General features: G+C 41.1%; 24 non-coding genes across 24 annotated transcripts; all 24 read right to left on the minus strand.

Annotated features, from left to right (window-relative positions):
- Positions 1 to 837: 837 nt before the first annotated feature.
- On the minus strand, positions 838 to 909 carry trnap-agg (transfer RNA proline (anticodon AGG)). The gene has a single exon. It is a non-coding gene; the product is annotated as a tRNA-Pro (tRNA).
- Positions 910 to 1,320: 411 nt separating this feature from the next.
- On the minus strand, positions 1,321 to 1,392 carry trnap-cgg (transfer RNA proline (anticodon CGG)). Its single transcript has one exon. It is a non-coding gene; the product is annotated as a tRNA-Pro (tRNA).
- Positions 1,393 to 1,730: 338 nt separating this feature from the next.
- On the minus strand, positions 1,731 to 1,802 carry trnap-ugg (transfer RNA proline (anticodon UGG)). The gene has a single exon. It is a non-coding gene; the product is annotated as a tRNA-Pro (tRNA).
- A 1,257-nt stretch (positions 1,803 to 3,059) lies between these two features.
- trnap-agg (transfer RNA proline (anticodon AGG)) lies at positions 3,060 to 3,131 on the minus strand. The gene has a single exon. It is a non-coding gene; the product is annotated as a tRNA-Pro (tRNA).
- Positions 3,132 to 3,542: 411 nt separating this feature from the next.
- On the minus strand, positions 3,543 to 3,614 carry trnap-cgg (transfer RNA proline (anticodon CGG)). The gene has a single exon. It is a non-coding gene; the product is annotated as a tRNA-Pro (tRNA).
- Positions 3,615 to 3,950: 336 nt separating this feature from the next.
- On the minus strand, positions 3,951 to 4,022 carry trnap-agg (transfer RNA proline (anticodon AGG)). Its single transcript has one exon. It is a non-coding gene; the product is annotated as a tRNA-Pro (tRNA).
- Positions 4,023 to 4,599: 577 nt separating this feature from the next.
- Positions 4,600 to 4,671, minus strand: trnap-ugg (transfer RNA proline (anticodon UGG)). Its single transcript has one exon. It is a non-coding gene; the product is annotated as a tRNA-Pro (tRNA).
- A 1,258-nt stretch (positions 4,672 to 5,929) lies between these two features.
- trnap-agg (transfer RNA proline (anticodon AGG)) lies at positions 5,930 to 6,001 on the minus strand. Its single transcript has one exon. It is a non-coding gene; the product is annotated as a tRNA-Pro (tRNA).
- A 411-nt stretch (positions 6,002 to 6,412) lies between these two features.
- Positions 6,413 to 6,484, minus strand: trnap-cgg (transfer RNA proline (anticodon CGG)). The gene has a single exon. It is a non-coding gene; the product is annotated as a tRNA-Pro (tRNA).
- A 332-nt stretch (positions 6,485 to 6,816) lies between these two features.
- On the minus strand, positions 6,817 to 6,888 carry trnap-agg (transfer RNA proline (anticodon AGG)). Its single transcript has one exon. It is a non-coding gene; the product is annotated as a tRNA-Pro (tRNA).
- A 577-nt stretch (positions 6,889 to 7,465) lies between these two features.
- Positions 7,466 to 7,537, minus strand: trnap-ugg (transfer RNA proline (anticodon UGG)). Its single transcript has one exon. It is a non-coding gene; the product is annotated as a tRNA-Pro (tRNA).
- A 1,257-nt stretch (positions 7,538 to 8,794) lies between these two features.
- trnap-agg (transfer RNA proline (anticodon AGG)) lies at positions 8,795 to 8,866 on the minus strand. The gene has a single exon. It is a non-coding gene; the product is annotated as a tRNA-Pro (tRNA).
- A 411-nt stretch (positions 8,867 to 9,277) lies between these two features.
- trnap-cgg (transfer RNA proline (anticodon CGG)) lies at positions 9,278 to 9,349 on the minus strand. Its single transcript has one exon. It is a non-coding gene; the product is annotated as a tRNA-Pro (tRNA).
- Positions 9,350 to 9,681: 332 nt separating this feature from the next.
- On the minus strand, positions 9,682 to 9,753 carry trnap-agg (transfer RNA proline (anticodon AGG)). Its single transcript has one exon. It is a non-coding gene; the product is annotated as a tRNA-Pro (tRNA).
- Positions 9,754 to 10,330: 577 nt separating this feature from the next.
- trnap-ugg (transfer RNA proline (anticodon UGG)) lies at positions 10,331 to 10,402 on the minus strand. The gene has a single exon. It is a non-coding gene; the product is annotated as a tRNA-Pro (tRNA).
- A 1,257-nt stretch (positions 10,403 to 11,659) lies between these two features.
- Positions 11,660 to 11,731, minus strand: trnap-agg (transfer RNA proline (anticodon AGG)). The gene has a single exon. It is a non-coding gene; the product is annotated as a tRNA-Pro (tRNA).
- A 411-nt stretch (positions 11,732 to 12,142) lies between these two features.
- Positions 12,143 to 12,214, minus strand: trnap-cgg (transfer RNA proline (anticodon CGG)). The gene has a single exon. It is a non-coding gene; the product is annotated as a tRNA-Pro (tRNA).
- A 341-nt stretch (positions 12,215 to 12,555) lies between these two features.
- trnap-agg (transfer RNA proline (anticodon AGG)) lies at positions 12,556 to 12,627 on the minus strand. Its single transcript has one exon. It is a non-coding gene; the product is annotated as a tRNA-Pro (tRNA).
- A 577-nt stretch (positions 12,628 to 13,204) lies between these two features.
- On the minus strand, positions 13,205 to 13,276 carry trnap-ugg (transfer RNA proline (anticodon UGG)). The gene has a single exon. It is a non-coding gene; the product is annotated as a tRNA-Pro (tRNA).
- A 1,258-nt stretch (positions 13,277 to 14,534) lies between these two features.
- On the minus strand, positions 14,535 to 14,606 carry trnap-agg (transfer RNA proline (anticodon AGG)). The gene has a single exon. It is a non-coding gene; the product is annotated as a tRNA-Pro (tRNA).
- Positions 14,607 to 15,017: 411 nt separating this feature from the next.
- trnap-cgg (transfer RNA proline (anticodon CGG)) lies at positions 15,018 to 15,089 on the minus strand. Its single transcript has one exon. It is a non-coding gene; the product is annotated as a tRNA-Pro (tRNA).
- Positions 15,090 to 15,427: 338 nt separating this feature from the next.
- trnap-agg (transfer RNA proline (anticodon AGG)) lies at positions 15,428 to 15,499 on the minus strand. The gene has a single exon. It is a non-coding gene; the product is annotated as a tRNA-Pro (tRNA).
- Positions 15,500 to 16,076: 577 nt separating this feature from the next.
- On the minus strand, positions 16,077 to 16,148 carry trnap-ugg (transfer RNA proline (anticodon UGG)). Its single transcript has one exon. It is a non-coding gene; the product is annotated as a tRNA-Pro (tRNA).
- A 1,257-nt stretch (positions 16,149 to 17,405) lies between these two features.
- Positions 17,406 to 17,477, minus strand: trnap-agg (transfer RNA proline (anticodon AGG)). The gene has a single exon. It is a non-coding gene; the product is annotated as a tRNA-Pro (tRNA).
- Between the last annotated feature and the right edge of the window lie 180 nt (positions 17,478 to 17,657).

Raw genomic sequence — 17,657 nt, forward strand, 5'->3', positions numbered from 1 at the left:
GCTATTATCATAAATATCAGCACGGTAAGAGCGCTTCTCAACCAACCAGATTGTAAGGTCGGGACTACCGTTTGTATAATAACAAAAATAACATTTAGATAAACATTAAACATTAAATAAATGCATTTTGTATAAATAAATAAAGGTCCCTGACATTGACATCCAAAAAACTAAAGTGTCATATGCAAAACTTTACTTATAAAGTGTATGAATATATGACATGAACCAGCCCATCTGGAATCCTCCCGAATCTCCCGATGAACCACTCCGGGCTTGGTAATGCTCCAAATCTAGTAGAAAACCTTCTTCTCTGGACAGTAGAGACAGCTACTCCAACAAAATCAGAATCAACTCTTTTTAATACCCTTGATTTCAGAAGAAAACATTAAATGAGTAGTGTCCCATTATTTTAGTCAATATAGAGTGTACTTGACTGATGTTTAAATATATATTACATTTACTGAACTATTAATCTAATCTGATAAACATACCAAGCCGAGTCTTTTCTGATTTCTAACAAGTCGTTCTCGTCTAGGAGGCATTGCGTCCACCTGGCTGCTTCTCCGGTCGTCACCTCCCCCAGCGCCCTGGACACACAGGTCCCCACTGCAGCAGGAGTGCAGCCCTGATCGTGACCTGCTCGCTCGTCTGTTTCTTGGCCTCATTTTTACGTTGAGTGTATTGAAGTTGAGGAGAGACTAAATTAGGTTGCTATTTTTCTGTTGTTGTTTTTTTTTTTATTTGTGTGTTTGTGTTCATGTAATAGTTATATATTGAGATTTTGGCACGTACCAGACGACCGTTAATGTCGCCATCGTGTCCGGCAAAAAACGAGCAGGGCTCGTCCGGGATTTGAACCCGGGACCTCTCGCACCCTAAGCGAGAATCATACCCCTAGACCAACGAGCCAGAGGTTGGGGGAAAAGTGTTTTTGTAGCCTGAGCGCCATCTATCAGTGACTACTGGAAGTGCACAATCTCTAAAACACGGATTCAGGTGGAGTGGAAGCCACATTCCAGACCCTTTGTCATTACAATATTGATGTTTTTTACTGAACTTAAAATATTTGAAAAATTAAACAGACTTCATATTAAAGTTGTTTTCTTAATGTTCTCCTTAGATGCTAGCTATCTATGACTGAAGCCGGGTCAATACGGCATCCTCCACTAAAACTAAGTAAGGTGTTCACACGCAGCTTCCAGAGGGACACACTAAAGAGCAGTGGATATGCAGAAGAACCTCGAGAGCACAGTTTTACTTTATGGTTCCAGTCAGTGAACAGTGTTGATTGATAGTCCATCTATGATAACCTTAAAAACCGGGCTCGTCCGGGATTTGAACCCGGGACCTCTCGCACCCGAAGCGAGAATCATACCCCTAGACCAACGAGCCAGACGGGCAAGCTCAAATCGTGTATTTTCCAGAACTTTTTTAAAAGCTTTAGCTATGGCCTATGCTAAAAATAAGAAGATATATAATGAGAATAATAATAATAATAATAATAATAATAATAATAATAATAATACGAAGAAGAAGAATGATTATTATAACATATTCCTACTCAGTCCCTTTGGGTAGCATATTGCTAAGATGATAATAATAAGGATTTAGCTGAGTGGAAGTTCTGATGGGGTATAGCAGGTCATTAATAAACTTCCTTCAAGAGATGAACTGTTAGTTGATCCCAGTTTCTCACTGCTCTACGGTTTCAGTCTGCACACAAAAGAGCGGGGCTCGTCCGGGATTTGAACCCGGGACCTCTCGCACCCAAAGCGAGAATCATACCCCTAGACCAACGAGCCACGCTTAACGAACGTGTTTGCTAGCCTTTCCACAGCTGCCACGTCACATGTTGCAGCGTTGTTAGAAATACGGTTGTCATATGGGCGCATACGAATAGTGTTGTTCCACAAGCTTGTTTTTAGGGCTAGTAAACCTTGCTGGAGGAGGATGCGCACGTCGCACGCAGGTAACACAGAAATGATTATTAGGGCTAATATTATTCGACTGCGAAGTTATGGTGTTGTTGGCTTTGCTATTTTTTATTTAAGCAACACAACAACAATAAAACATTCCTGACCAGCCATAAGACTACCAACTAATATATGTTTGGAATAAACAAAAAACGAAATTAGCGATAAAATCATGAAGAATTTAAAGATGATTTATTTATTCAGTTAGTTGTTTGTTTGTTATTTTAAGTTGGTGTGAAAAAGCTGTGCTATTATCACAAATATCAGCACGGTAAGAGCGCTTCTCAACCAACCAGATTGTAAGGTCGGGACTACCGTTTGTATAATAACAAAAATAACATTTAGATAAACATTAAACATTAAATAAATGCATTTTGTATAAATAAATAAAGGTCCCTGACATTGACATCCAAAAAACTAAAGTGTCATATGCAAAACTTTACTTATAAAGTGTATGAATATATGACATGAACCAGCCCATCTGGAATCCTCCCGAATCTCCCGATGAACCACTCCGGGCTTGGTAATGCTCCAAATCTAGTAGAAAACCTTCTTCTCTGGACAGTAGAGACAGCTACTCCAACAAAATCAGAATCAACTCTTTTTAATACCCTTGATTTCAGAAGAAAACATTAAATGAGTAGTGTCCCATTATTTTAGTCAATATAGAGTGTACTTGACTGATGTTTAAATATATATTACATTTACTGAACTATTAATCTAATCTGATAAACATACCAAGCCGAGTCTTTTCTGATTTCTAACAAGTCGTTCTCGTCTAGGAGGCATTGCGTCCACCTGGCTGCTTCTCCGGTCGTCACCTCCCCCAGCGCCCTGGACACACAGGTCCCCACTGCAGCAGGAGTGCAGCCCTGATCGTGACCTGCTCGCTCGTCTGTTTCTTGGCCTCATTTTTACGTTGAGTGTATTGAAGTTGAGGAGAGACTAAATTAGGTAGCTATTTTTCTGTTGTTGTTTTTTTTTTTTATTTGTGTGTTTGTGTTCATGTTATAGTTATATATTGAGATTTTGGCACGTACCAGACGACCGTTAATGTCGCCATCGTGTCCGGCAAAAAAACGAGCAGGGCTCGTCCGGGATTTGAACCCGGGACCTCTCGCACCCTAAGCGAGAATCATACCCCTAGACCAACGAGCCAGAGGTTGGGGGAAAAGTGTTTTTGTAGCCTGAGCGCCATCTATCAGTGACTACTGGAAGTGCACAATCTCTAAAACACGGATTCAGGTGGAGTGGAAGCCACATTCCAGACCCTTTGTCATTACAATATTGATGTTTTTTACTGAACTTAAAATATTTGAAAAATTAAACAGACTTCATATTAAAGTTCTTTTCTTAATGTTCTCCTTAGATGCTAGCTATCTATGACTGAAGCCGGGTCAATACGGCATCCTCCACTAAAACTAAGTAAGGTGTTCACACGCAGCTTCCAGAGGGACATACTAAAGAGCAGTGGATATGCAGAAGAACCTCGAGAGCACAGTTTTACTGTATGGTTCCAGTCAGTGAACAGTGTTGATTGATAGTCCATCTATGATAACCTTAAAAGCCGGGCTCGTCCGGGATTTGAACCCGGGACCTCTCGCACCCGAAGCGAGAATCATACCCCTAGACCAACGAGCCAGACGGGCAAGCTCAAATCGTGTATTTTCCAGAACTTTTTCAAAAGCTTTAGCTATGGCCTATGCTAAAAAATAAGAAGATGTATAATGAGAATAATAATAATAATAATAATAATAATAATAATAATAATACGAAGAAGAAGAATGATTATTATAATTTATTCCTACTCAGTCCCTTTGGGTAGCATATTGCTAAGATGATAATAATAAGGATTTAGCTGAGTGGAAGTTCTGGTGGGGTATAGCAGGTCATTAATAAACTTCCTTCAAGAGATGAACTGTTAGTTGATCCCAGTTTCTCACTGCTCTACTGTTTCAGTCTGCACACAAAAGAGCAGGGCTCGTCCGGGATTTGAACCCGGGACCTCTCGCACCCTAAGCGAGAATCATACCCCTAGACCAACGAGCCAGACACAGAGTAACCGTTCATAGTTTTTCAGGATTGTCACGTCTTAGCAGTTAGAGGCCTCCTCCACATGGAGTCTAGTTGTAGCACCATCTATCAGTGACTGTTAGACAGAGTCCGTTAGATCACAACATTTCTTAATGTACTAAAACAACAACCTAGCAGCTCTAAACTTCTTTCACTCTCTACTAATCATCAACTCTCACTACTGACATATCGTTTCATTAAGCTGGTCATACTGGTGGGACGGAGCGGACATGCTGGTAATGCTGGCACATCGTTCAGGGTTCCATGAATAACTACATCTGTAGTCATTAGGAAACATTCACTGCTGTAGCTGAAACTTCTTATGAGGCCTTTTTGTTGGTTTGGTCATTTTTTCTCCTCTAAGCTGATTCAGATCATGATTGGCGTTGATGGTTAATTCAGCAGGTGAGTCGTACAGGGTTTGAAATTACCTACAGGAGAGGACAGCGCGGTGCCTATCACTCAGGTAGTTCACCTGTAAGTCTCTCTCTGCTCCTGCATTGCTGGACGGGCCCTACATTCACTGATGGTCAGACCTTTCTCAGTAAAAGCAGGGCTCGCCCGGGATTTGAACCCGGGACCTCTCGCACCCAAAGCGAGAATCATACCCCTAGACCAACGAGCCACGCTTAACGAACGTGTTTGCTAGCCTTTCCACAGCTGCCACGTCACATGTTGCAGCGTTGTTAGAAATACGGTTGTCATATGGGCGCATACGAATAGTGTTGTTCCACAAGCTTGTTTTTATGGCTAGTAAACCTTGCTGGAGGAGGATGCGCACGTCGCACGCAGGTAACACAGAAATGATTATTAGGGCTAATATTATTCGACTGCGAAGTTATGGTGTTGTTGGCTTTGCTATTTTTTATTTAAGCAACACAACAACAATAAAACATTCCTGACCAGCCATAAGACTACCAACTAATATATGTTTGGAATAAACAAAAAAACGAAATTAGCGATAAAATCATGAAGAATTTAAAGATGATTTATTTATTCAGTTAGTTGTTTGTTTGTTATTTTAAGTTGGTGTGAAAAAGTTGTGCTATTATCACAAATATCAGCACGGTAAGAGCGCTTCTCAACCAACCAGATTGTAAGGTCGGGACTACCGTTTGTATAATAACAAAAATAACATTTAGATAAACATTAAACATTAAATAAATGCATTTTGTATAAATAAATAAAGGTCCCTGACATTGACATCCAAAAAACTAAAGTGTCATATGCAAAACTTTACTTATAAAGTGTATGAATATATGACATGAACCAGCCCATCTGGAATCCTCCCGAATCTCCCGATGAACCACTCCGGGCTTGGTAATGCTCCAAATCTAGTAGAAAACCTTCTTCTCTGGACAGTAGAGACAGCTACTCCAACAAAATCAGAATCAACTCTTTTTAATACCCTTGATTTCAGAAGAAAACATTAAATGAGTAGTGTCCCATTATTTTAGTCAATATAGAGTGTACTTGACTGATGTTTAAATATATATTACATTTACTGAACTATTAATCTAATCTGATAAACATACCAAGCCGAGTCTTTTCTGATTTCTAACAAGTCGTTCTCGTCTAGGAGGCATTGCGTCCACCTGGCTGCTTCTCCGGTCGTCACCTCCCCCAGCGCCCTGGACACACAGGTCCCCACTGCAGCAGGAGTGCAGCCCTGATCGTGACCTGCTCGCTCGTCTGTTTCTTGGCCTCATTTTTACGTTGAGTGTATTGAAGTTGAGGAGAGACTAAATTAGGTAGCTATTTTTCTGTTGTTGTTTTTTTTTTTTTTTTGTGTGTTTGTGTTCATGTAATAGTTATATATTGAGATTTTGGCACGTACCAGACGACCGTTAATGTCGCCATCGTGTCCGGCAAAAAAACGAGCAGGGCTCGTCCGGGATTTGAACCCGGGACCTCTCGCACCCTAAGCGAGAATCATACCCCTAGACCAACGAGCCAGAGGTTGGGGGAAAAGTGTTTTTGTAGCCTGAGCGCCATCTATCAGTGACTACTGGAAGTGCACAATCTCTAAAACACGGATTCAGGTGGAGTGGAAGCCACATTCCAGACCCTTTGTCATTACAATATTGATGTTTTTTACTGAACTTAAAATATTTGAAAAATTAAACAGACTTCATATTAAAGTTGTTTTCTTAATGTTCTCCTTAGATGCTAGCTATCTATGACTGAAGCCGGGTCAATACGGCATCCTCCACTAAAACTAAGTAAGGTGTTCACACGCAGCTTCCAGAGGGACACACTAAAGAGCAGTGGATATGCAGAAGAACCTCGAGAGCACAGTTTTACTGTATGGTTCCAGTCAGTGAACAGTGTTGATTGATAGTCCATCTATGATAACCTTAAAAAACGGGCTCGTCCGGGATTTGAACCCGGGACCTCTCGCACCCGAAGCGAGAATCATACCCCTAGACCAACGAGCCAGACGGGCAAGCTCAAATCGTGTATTTTCCAGAACTTTTTTAAAAGCTTTAGCTATGGCCTATGCTAAAAATAAGAAGATATATAATGAGAATAATAATAATAATAATAATAATAATAATAATAATACGAAGAAGAAGAATGATTATTATAATATATTCCTACTCAGTCCCTTTGGGTAGCATATTGCTAAGATGATAATAATAAGGATTTAGCTGAGTGGAAGTTCTGATGGGGTATAGCAGGTCATTAATAAACTTCCTTCAAGAGATGAACTGTTAGTTGATCCCAGTTTCTCACTGCTCTACGGTTTCAGTCTGCACACAAAAGAGCAGGGCTCGTCCGGGATTTGAACCCGGGACCTCTCGCACCCTAAGCGAGAATCATACCCCTAGACCAACGAGCCAGACACAGAGTAACCGTTCATAGTTTTTCAGGATTGCCACGTCTTAGCAGTTAGAGGCCTCCTCCACATGGAGTCTAGTTGTAGCACCATCTATCAGTGACTGTTAGACAGAGTCCGTTAGATCACAACATTTCTTAATGTACTAAAACAACAACCTAGCAGCTCTAAACTTCTTTCACTCTCTACTAATCATCAACTCTCACTACTGACATATCGTTTCATTAAGCTGGTCATACTGGTGGGACGGAGCGGACATGCTGGTAATGCTGGCACATCGTTCAGGGTTCCATGAATAACTACATCTGTAGTCATTAGGAAACATTCACTGCTGTAGCTGAAACTTCTTCTGAGGCCTTTTTGTTGGTTTGGTCATTTTTTCTCCTCTAAGCTGATTCAGATCATGATTGGCGTTGATGGTTAATTCAGCAGGTGAGTCGTACAGGGTTTGAAATTACCTACAGGAGAGGACAGCGCGGTGCCTATCACTCAGGTAGTTCACCTGTAAGTCTCTCTCTGCTCCTGCATTGCTGGACGGGCCCTACATTCACTGATGGTCAGACCTTTCTCAGTAAAAGCAGGGCTCGCCCGGGATTTGAACCCGGGACCTCTCGCACCCAAAGCGAGAATCATACCCCTAGACCAACGAGCCACGCTTAACGAACGTGTTTGCTAGCCTTTCCACAGCTGCCACGTCACATGTTGCAGCGTTGTTAGAAATACGGTTGTCATATGGGCGCATACGAATAGTGTTGTTCCACAAGCTTGTTTTTAGGGCTAGTAAACCTTGCTGGAGGAGGATGCGCACGTCGCACGCAGGTAACACAGAAATGATTATTAGGGCTAATATTATTCGACTGCGAAGTTATGGTGTTGTTGGCTTTGCTATTTTTTATTTAAGCAACACAACAACAATAAAACATTCCTGACCAGCCATAAGACTACCAACTAATATATGTTTGGAATAAACAAAAAACGAAATTAGCGATAAAATCATGAAGAATTTAAAGATGATTTATTTATTCAGTTAGTTGTTTGTTTGTTATTTTAAGTTGGTGTGAAAAAGTTGTGCTATTATCACAAATATCAGCACGGTAAGAGCGCTTCTCAACCAACCAGATTGTAAGGTCGGGACTACCGTTTGTATAATAACAAAAATAACATTTAGATAAACATTAAACATTAAATAAATGCATTTTGTATAAATAAATAAAGGTCCCTGACATTGACATCCAAAAAACTAAAGTGTCATATGCAAAACTTTACTTATAAAGTGTATGAATATATGACATGAACCAGCCCATCTGGAATCCTCCCGAATCTCCCGATGAACCACTCCGGGCTTGGTAATGCTCCAAATCTAGTAGAAAACCTTCTTCTCTGGACAGTAGAGACAGCTACTCCAACAAAATCAGAATCAACTCTTTTTAATACCCTTGATTTCAGAAGAAAACATTAAATGAGTAGTGTCCCATTATTTTAGTCAATATAGAGTGTACTTGACTGATGTTTAAATATATATTACATTTACTGAACTATTAATCTAATCTGATAAACATACCAAGCCGAGTCTTTTCTGATTTCTAACAAGTCGTTCTCGTCTAGGAGGCATTGCGTCCACCTGGCTGCTTCTCCGGTCGTCACCTCCCCCAGCGCCCTGGACACACAGGTCCCCACTGCAGCAGGAGTGCAGCCCTGATCGTGACCTGCTCGCTCGTCTGTTTCTTGGCCTCATTTTTACGTTGAGTGTATTGAAGTTGAGGAGAGACTAAATTAGGTAGCTATTTTTCTGTTGTTGTTTTTTTTTTTTATTTGTGTGTTTGTGTTCATGTAATAGTTATATATTGAGATTTTGGCACGTACCAGACGACCGTTAATGTCGCCATCGTGTCCGGCAAAAAAACGAGCAGGGCTCGTCCGGGATTTGAACCCGGGACCTCTCGCACCCTAAGCGAGAATCATACCCCTAGACCAACGAGCCAGAGGTTGGGGGAAAAGTGTTTTTGTAGCCTGAGCGCCATCTATCAGTGACTACTGGAAGTGCACAATCTCTAAAACACGGATTCAGGTGGAGTGGAAGCCACATTCCAGACCCTTTGTCATTACAATATTGATGTTTTTTACTGAACTTAAAATATTTGAAAAATTAAACAGACTTCATATTAAAGTTGTTTTCTTAATGTTCTCCTTAGATGCTAGCTATCTATGACTGAAGCCGGGTCAATACGGCATCCTCCACTAAAACTAAGTAAGGTGTTCACACGCAGCTTCCAGAGGGACACACTAAAGAGCAGTGGATATGCAGAAGAACCTCGAGAGCACAGTTTTACTGTATGGTTCCAGTCAGTGAACAGTGTTGATTGATAGTCCATCTATGATAACCTTAAAAACCGGGCTCGTCCGGGATTTGAACCCGGGACCTCTCGCACCCGAAGCGAGAATCATACCCCTAGACCAACGAGCCAGACGGGCAAGCTCAAATCGTGTATTTTCCAGAACTTTTTTAAAAGCTTTAGCTATGGCCTATGCTAAAAATAAGAAGATATATAATGAGAATAATAATAATAATAATAATAATAATAATAATAATACGAAGAAGAAGAATGATTATTATAACATATTCCTACTCAGTCCCTTTGGGTAGCATATTGCTAAGATGATAATAATAAGGATTTAGCTGAGTGGAAGTTCTGATGGGGTATAGCAGGTCATTAATAAACTTCCTTCAAGAGATGAACTGTTAGTTGATCCCAGTTTCTCACTGCTCTACGGTTTCAGTCTGCACACAAAAGAGCAGGGCTCGTCCGGGATTTGAACCCGGGACCTCTCGCACCCTAAGCGAGAATCATACCCCTAGACCAACGAGCCAGACACAGAGTAACCGTTCATAGTTTTTCAGGATTGCCACGTCTTAGCAGTTAGAGGCCTCCTCCACATGGAGTCTAGTTGTAGCACCATCTATCAGTGACTGTTAGACAGAGTCCGTTAGATCACAACATTTCTTAATGTACTAAAACAACAACCTAGCAGCTCTAAACTTCTTTCACTCTCTACTAATCATCAACTCTCACTACTGACATATCGTTTCATTAAGCTGGTCATACTGGTGGGACGGAGCGGACATGCTGGTAATGCTGGCACATCGTTCAGGGTTCCATGAATAACTACATCTGTAGTCATTAGGAAACATTCACTGCTGTAGCTGAAACTTCTTCTGAGGCCTTTTTGTTGGTTTGGTCATTTTTTCTCCTCTAAGCTGATTCAGATCATGATTGGCGTTGATGGTTAATTCAGCAGGTGAGTCGTACAGGGTTTGAAATTACCTACAGGAGAGGACAGCGCGGTGCCTATCACTCAGGTAGTTCACCTGTAAGTCTCTCTCTGCTCCTGCATTGCTGGACGGGCCCTACATTCACTGATGGTCAGACCTTTCTCAGTAAAAGCAGGGCTCGCCCGGGATTTGAACCCGGGACCTCTCGCACCCAAAGCGAGAATCATACCCCTAGACCAACGAGCCACGCTTAACGAACGTGTTTGCTAGCCTTTCCACAGCTGCCACGTCACATGTTGCAGCGTTGTTAGAAATACGGTTGTCATATGGGCGCATACGAATAGTGTTGTTCCACAAGCTTGTTTTTAGGGCTAGTAAACCTTGCTGGAGGAGGATGCGCACGTCGCACGCAGGTAACACAGAAATGATTATTAGGGCTAATATTATTCGACTGCGAAGTTATGGTGTTGTTGGCTTTGCTATTTTTTACTTAAGCAACACAACAACAATAAAACATTCCTGACCAGCCATAAGACTACCAACTAATATATGTTTGGAATAAACAAAAAACGAAATTAGCGATAAAATCATGAAGAATTTAAAGATGATTTATTTATTCAGTTAGTTGTTTGTTTGTTATTTTAAGTTGGTGTGAAAAAGCTGTGCTATTATCATAAATATCAGCACGGTAAGAGCGCTTCTCAACCAACCAGATTGTAAGGTCGGGACTACCGTTTGTATAATAAAAAAAATAACATTTAGATAAACATTAAACATTAAATAAATGCATTTTGTATAAATAAATAAAGGTCCCTGACATTGACATCCAAAAAACTAAAGTGTCATATGCAAAACTTTACTTATAAAGTGTATGAATATATGACATGAACCAGCCCGTCTGGAATCCTCCCGAATCTCCCGATGAACCACTCCGGGCTTGGTAATGCTCCAAATCTAGTAGAAAACCTTCTTCTCTGGACAGTAGAGACAGCTACTCCAACAAAATCAGAATCAACTCTTTTTAATACCCTTGATTTCAGAAGAAAACATTAAATGAGTAGTGTCCCATTATTTTAGTCAATATAGAGTGTACTTGACTGATGTTTAAATATATATTACATTTACTGAACTATTAATCTAATCTGATAAACATACCAAGCCGAGTCTTTTCTGATTTCTAACAAGTCGTTCTCGTCTAGGAGGCATTGCGTCCACCTGGCTGCTTCTCCGGTCGTCACCTCCCCCAGCGCCCTGGACACACAGGTCCCCACTGCAGCAGGAGTGCAGCCCTGATCGTGACCTGCTCGCTCGTCTGTTTCTTGGCCTCATTTTTACATTGAGTGTATTGAAGTTGAGGAGAGACTAAATTAGGTAGCTATTTTTCTGTTGTTGTTTTTTTTTTTTATTTGTGTGTTTGTGTTCATGTAATAGTTATATATTGAGATTTTGGCACGTACCAGACGACCGTTAATGTCGCCATCGTGTCCGGCAAAAAAACGAGCAGGGCTCGTCCGGGATTTGAACCCGGGACCTCTCGCACCCTAAGCGAGAATCATACCCCTAGACCAACGAGCCAGAGGTTGGGGGAAAAGTGTTTTTGTAGCCTGAGCGCCATCTATCAGTGACTACTGGAAGTGCACAATCTCTAAAACACGGATTCAGGTGGAGTGGAAGCCACATTCCAGACCCTTTGTCATTACAATATTGATGTTTTTTACTGAACTTAAAATATTTGAAAAATTAAACAGACTTCATATTAAAGTTGTTTTCTTAATGTTCTCCTTAGATGCTAGCTATCTATGACTGAAGCCGGGTCAATACGGCATCCTCCACTAAAACTAAGTAAGGTGTTCACACGCAGCTTCCAGAGGGACACACTAAAGAGCAGTGGATATGCAGAAGAACCTCGAGAGCACAGTTTTACTGTATGGTTCCAGTCAGTGAACAGTGTTGATTGATAGTCCATCTATGATAACCTTAAAAACCGGGCTCGTCCGGGATTTGAACCCGGGACCTCTCGCACCCGAAGCGAGAATGATACCCCTAGACCAACGAGCCAGACGGGCAAGCTCAAATCGTGTATTTTCCAGAACTTTTTTAAAAGCTTTAGCTATGGCCTATGCTAAAAATAAGAAGATATATAATGAGAATAATAATAATAATAATAATAATAATAATAATAATAATAATAATACGAAGAAGAAGAATGATTATTATAACATATTCCTACTCAGTCCCTTTTGGTAGCATATTGCTAAGATGATAATAATAAGGATTTAGCTGAGTGGAAGTTCTGATGGGGTATAGCAGGTCATTAATAAACTTCCTTCAAGAGATGAACTGTTAGTTGATCCCAGTTTCTCACTGCTCTACGGTTTCAGTCTGCACACAAAAGAGCAGGGCTCGTCCGGGATTTGAACCCGGGACCTCTCGCACCCTAAGCGAGAATCATACCCCTAGACCAACGAGCCAGACACAAAGTAACCGTTCATAGTTTTTCAGGATTGCCACGTCTTAGCAGTTAGAGGCCTCCTCCACATGGAGTCTAGTTGTAGCACCATCTATCAGTGACTGTTAGACAGAGTCCGTTAGATCACAACATTTCTTAATGTACTAAAACAACAACCTAGCAGCTCTAAACTTCTTTCACTCTCTACTAATCATCAACTCTCACTACTGACATATCGTTTCATTAAGCTGGTCATACTGGTGGGACGGAGCGGACATGCTGGTAATGCTGGCACATCGTTCAGGGTTCCATGAATAACTACATCTGTAGTCATTAGGAAACATTCACTGCTGTAGCTGAAACTTCTTCTGAGGCCTTTTTGTTGGTTTGGTCATTTTTTCTCCTCTAAGCTGATTCAGATCATGATTGGCGTTGATGGTTAATTCAGCAGGTGAGTCGTACAGGGTTTGAAATTACCTACAGGAGAGGACAGCGCGGTGCCTTTCACTCAGGTAGTTCACCTGTAAGTCTCTCTCTGCTCCTGCATTGCTGGACGGGCCCTACATTCACTGATGGTCAGACCTTTCTCAGTAAAAGCAGGGCTCGCCCGGGATTTGAACCCGGGACCTCTCGCACCCAAAGCGAGAATCATACCCCTAGACCAACGAGCCACGCTTAACGAACGTGTTTGCTAGCCTTTCCACAGCTGCCACGTCACATGTTGCAGCGTTGTTAGAAATACGGTTGTCATATGGGCGCATACGAATAGTGTTGTTCCACAAGCTTGTTGTTAGGGCTAGTAAACCTTGCTGGAGGAGGATGCGCACGTCGCACGCAGGTAACACAGAAATGATTATTAGGGCTAATATTATTCGACTGCGAAGTTATGGTGTTGTTGGCTTTGCTATTTTTTATTTAAGCAACACAACAACAATAAAACATTCCTGACCAGCCATAAGACTACCAACTAATATATGTTTGGAATAAACAAAAAAACGAAATTAGCGATAAAATCATGAAGAATTTAAAGATGATTTATTTATTCAGTTAGTTGTTTGTTTGTTATTTTAAGTTGGTGTGAAAAAGTTGTGCTATTATCACAAATATCAGCACGGTAAGAGCGCTTCTCAACCAACCAGATTGTAAGGTCGGGACTACCGTTTGTATAATAACAAAAATAACATTTAGATAAACATTAAACATTAAATAAATGCATTTTGTATAAATAAATAAAGGTCCCTGACATTGACATCCAAAAAACTAAAGTGTCATATGCAAAACTTTACTTATAAAGTGTATGAATATATGACATGAACCAGCCCATCTGGAATCCTCCCGAATCTCCCGATGAACCACTCCGGGCTTGGTAATGCTCCAAATCTAGTAGAAAACCTTCTTCTCTGGACAGTAGAGACAGCTACTCCAACAAAATCAGAATCAACTCTTTTTAATACCCTTGATTTCAGAAGAAAACATTAAATGAGTAGTGTCCCATTATTTTAGTCAATATAGAGTGTACTTGACTGATGTTTAAATATATATTACATTTACTGAACTATTAATCTAATCTGATAAACATACCAAGCCGAGTCTTTTCTGATTTCTAACAAGTCGTTCTCGTCTAGGAGGCATTGCGTCCACCTGGCTGCTTCTCCGGTCGTCACCTCCCCCAGCGCCCTGGACACACAGGTCCCCACTGCAGCAGGAGTGCAGCCCTGATCGTGACCTGCTCGCTCGTCTGTTTCTTGGCCTCATTTTTACGTTGAGTGTATTGAAGTTGAGGAGAGACTAAATTAGGTAGCTATTTTTCTGTTGTTGTTTTTTTTTTTTATTTGTGTGTTTGTGTTCATGTAATAGTTATATATTGAGATTTTGGCACGTACCAGACGACCGTTAATGTCGCCATCGTGTCCGGCAAAAAAACGAGCAGGGCTCGTCCGGGATTTGAACCCGGGACCTCTCGCACCCTAAGCGAGAATCATACCCCTAGACCAACGAGCCAGAGGTTGGGGGAAAAGTGTTTTTGTAGCCTGAGCGCCATCTATCAGTGACTACTGGAAGTGCACAATCTCTAAAACACGGATTCAGGTGGAGTGGAAGCCACATTCCAGACCCTTTGTCATTACAATATTGATGTTTTTTACTGAACTTAAAATATTTGAAAAATTAAACAGACTTCATATTAAAGTTGTTTTCTTAATGTTCTCCTTAGATGCTAGCTATCTATGACTGAAGCCGGGTCAATACGGCATCCTCCACTAAAACTAAGTAAGGTGTTCACACGCAGCTTCCAGAGGGACACACTAAAGAGCAGTGGATATGCAGAAGAACCTCGAGAGCACAGTTTTACTGTATGGTTCCAGTCAGTGAACAGTGTTGATTGATAGTCCATCTATGATAACCTTAAAAAACGGGCTCGTCCGGGATTTGAACCCGGGACCTCTCGCACCCGAAGCGAGAATCATACCCCTAGACCAACGAGCCAGACGGGCAAGCTCAAATCGTGTATTTTCCAGAACTTTTTTAAAAGCTTTAGCTATGGCCTATGCTAAAAATAAGAAGATATATAATGAGAATAATAATAATAATAATAATAATAATAATAATAATAATAATACGAAGAAGAAGAATGATTATTATAATATATTCCTACTCAGTCCCTTTGGGTAGCATATTGCTAAGATGATAATAATAAGGATTTAGCTGAGTGGAAGTTCTGATGGGGTATAGCAGGTCATTAATAAACTTCCTTCAAGAGATGAACTGTTAGTTGATCCCAGTTTCTCACTGCTCTACGGTTTCAGTCTGCACACAAAAGAGCAGGGCTCGTCCGGGATTTGAACCCGGGACCTCTCGCACCCTAAGCGAGAATCATACCCCTAGACCAACGAGCCAGACACAGAGTAACCGTTCATAGTTTTTCAGGATTGCCACGTCTTAGCAGTTAGAGGCCTCCTCCACATGGAGTCTAGTTGTAGCACCATCTATCAGTGACTGTTAGACAGAGTCCGTTAGATCACAACATTTCTTAATGTACTAAAACAACAACCTAGCAGCTCTAAACTTCTTTCACTCTCTACTAATCATCAACTCTCACTACTGACATATCGTTTCATTAAGCTGGTCATACTGGTGGGACGGAGCGGACATGCTGGTAATGCTGGCACATCGTTCAGGGTTCCATGAATAACTACATCTGTAGTCATTAGGAAACATTCACTGCTGTAGCTGAAACTTCTTCTGAGGCCTTTTTGTTGGTTTGGTCATTTTTTCTCCTCTAAGCTGATTCAGATCATGATTGGCGTTGATGGTTAATTCAGCAGGTGAGTCGTACAGGGTTTGAAATTACCTACAGGAGAGGACAGCGCGGTGCCTATCACTCAGGTAGTTCACCTGTAAGTCTCTCTCTGCTCCTGCATTGCTGGACGGGCCCTACATTCACTGATGGTCAGACCTTTCTCAGTAAAAGCAGGGCTCGCCCGGGATTTGAACCCGGGACCTCTCGCACCCAAAGCGAGAATCATACCCCTAGACCAACGAGCCACGCTTAACGAACGTGTTTGCTAGCCTTTCCACAGCTGCCACGTCACATGTTGCAGCGTTGTTAGAAATACGGTTGTCATATGGGCGCATACGAATAGTGTTGTTCCACAAGCTTGTTTTTAGGGCTAGTAAACCTTGCTGGAGGAGGATGCGCACGTCGCACGCAGGTAACACAGAAATGATTATTAGGGCTAATATTATTCGACTGCGAAGTTATGGTGTTGTTGGCTTTGCTATTTTTTACTTAAGCAACACAACAACAATAAAACATTCCTGACCAGCCATAAGACTACCAACTAATATATGTTTGGAATAAACAAAAAACGAAATTAGCGATAAAATCATGAAGAATTTAAAGATGATTTATTTATTCAGTTAGTTGTTTGTTTGTTATTTTAAGTTGGTGTGAAAAAGCTGTGCTATTATCATAAATATCAGCACGGTAAGAGCGCTTCTCAACCAACCAGATTGTAAGGTCGGGACTACCGTTTGTATAATAAAAAAAATAACATTTAGATAAACATTAAACATTAAATAAATGCATTTTGTATAAATAAATAAAGGTCCCTGACATTGACATCCAAAAAACTAAAGTGTCATATGCAAAACTTTACTTATAAAGTGTATGAATATATGACATGAACCAGCCCGTCTGGAATCCTCCCGAATCTCCCGATGAACCACTCCGGGCTTGGTAATGCTCCAAATCTAGTAGAAAACCTTCTTCTCTGGACAGTAGAGACAGCTACTCCAACAAAATCAGAATCAACTCTTTTTAATACCCTTGATTTCAGAAGAAAACATTAAATGAGTAGTGTCCCATTATTTTAGTCAATATAGAGTGTACTTGACTGATGTTTAAATATATATTACATTTACTGAACTATTAATCTAATCTGATAAACATACCAAGCCGAGTCTTTTCTGATTTCTAACAAGTCGTTCTCGTCTAGGAGGCATTGCGTCCACCTGGCTGCTTCTCCGGTCGTCACCTCCCCCAGCGCCCTGGACACACAGGTCCCCACTGCAGCAGGAGTGCAGCCCTGATCGTGACCTGCTCGCTCGTCTGTTTCTTGGCCTCATTTTTACGTTGAGTGTATTGAAGTTGAGGAGAGACTAAATTAGGTAGCTATTTTTCTGTTGTTGTTTTTTTTTTTTTTTTGTGTGTTTGTGTTCATGTAATAGTTATATATTGAGATTTTGGCACGTACCAGACGACCGTTAATGTCGCCATCGTGTCCGGCAAAAAAACGAGCAGGGCTCGTCCGGGATTTGAACCCGGGACCTCTCGCACCCTAAGCGAGAATCATACCCCTAGACCAACGAGCCAGAGGTTGGGGGAAAAGTGTTTTTGTAGCCTGAGCGCCATCTATCAGTGACTACTGGAAGTGCACAATCTCTAAAACACGGATTCAGGTGGAGTGGAAGCCACATTCCAGACCCTTTGTCATTACAATATTGATGTTTTTTACTGAACTTAAAATATTTGAAAAATTAAACAGACTTCAT

The sequence above is a fragment of the Salminus brasiliensis genome, chromosome 3 (assembly GCF_030463535.1).
Source record: "Salminus brasiliensis chromosome 3, fSalBra1.hap2, whole genome shotgun sequence".
Lineage (NCBI taxonomy): Eukaryota > Metazoa > Chordata > Actinopteri > Characiformes > Bryconidae > Salminus > Salminus brasiliensis.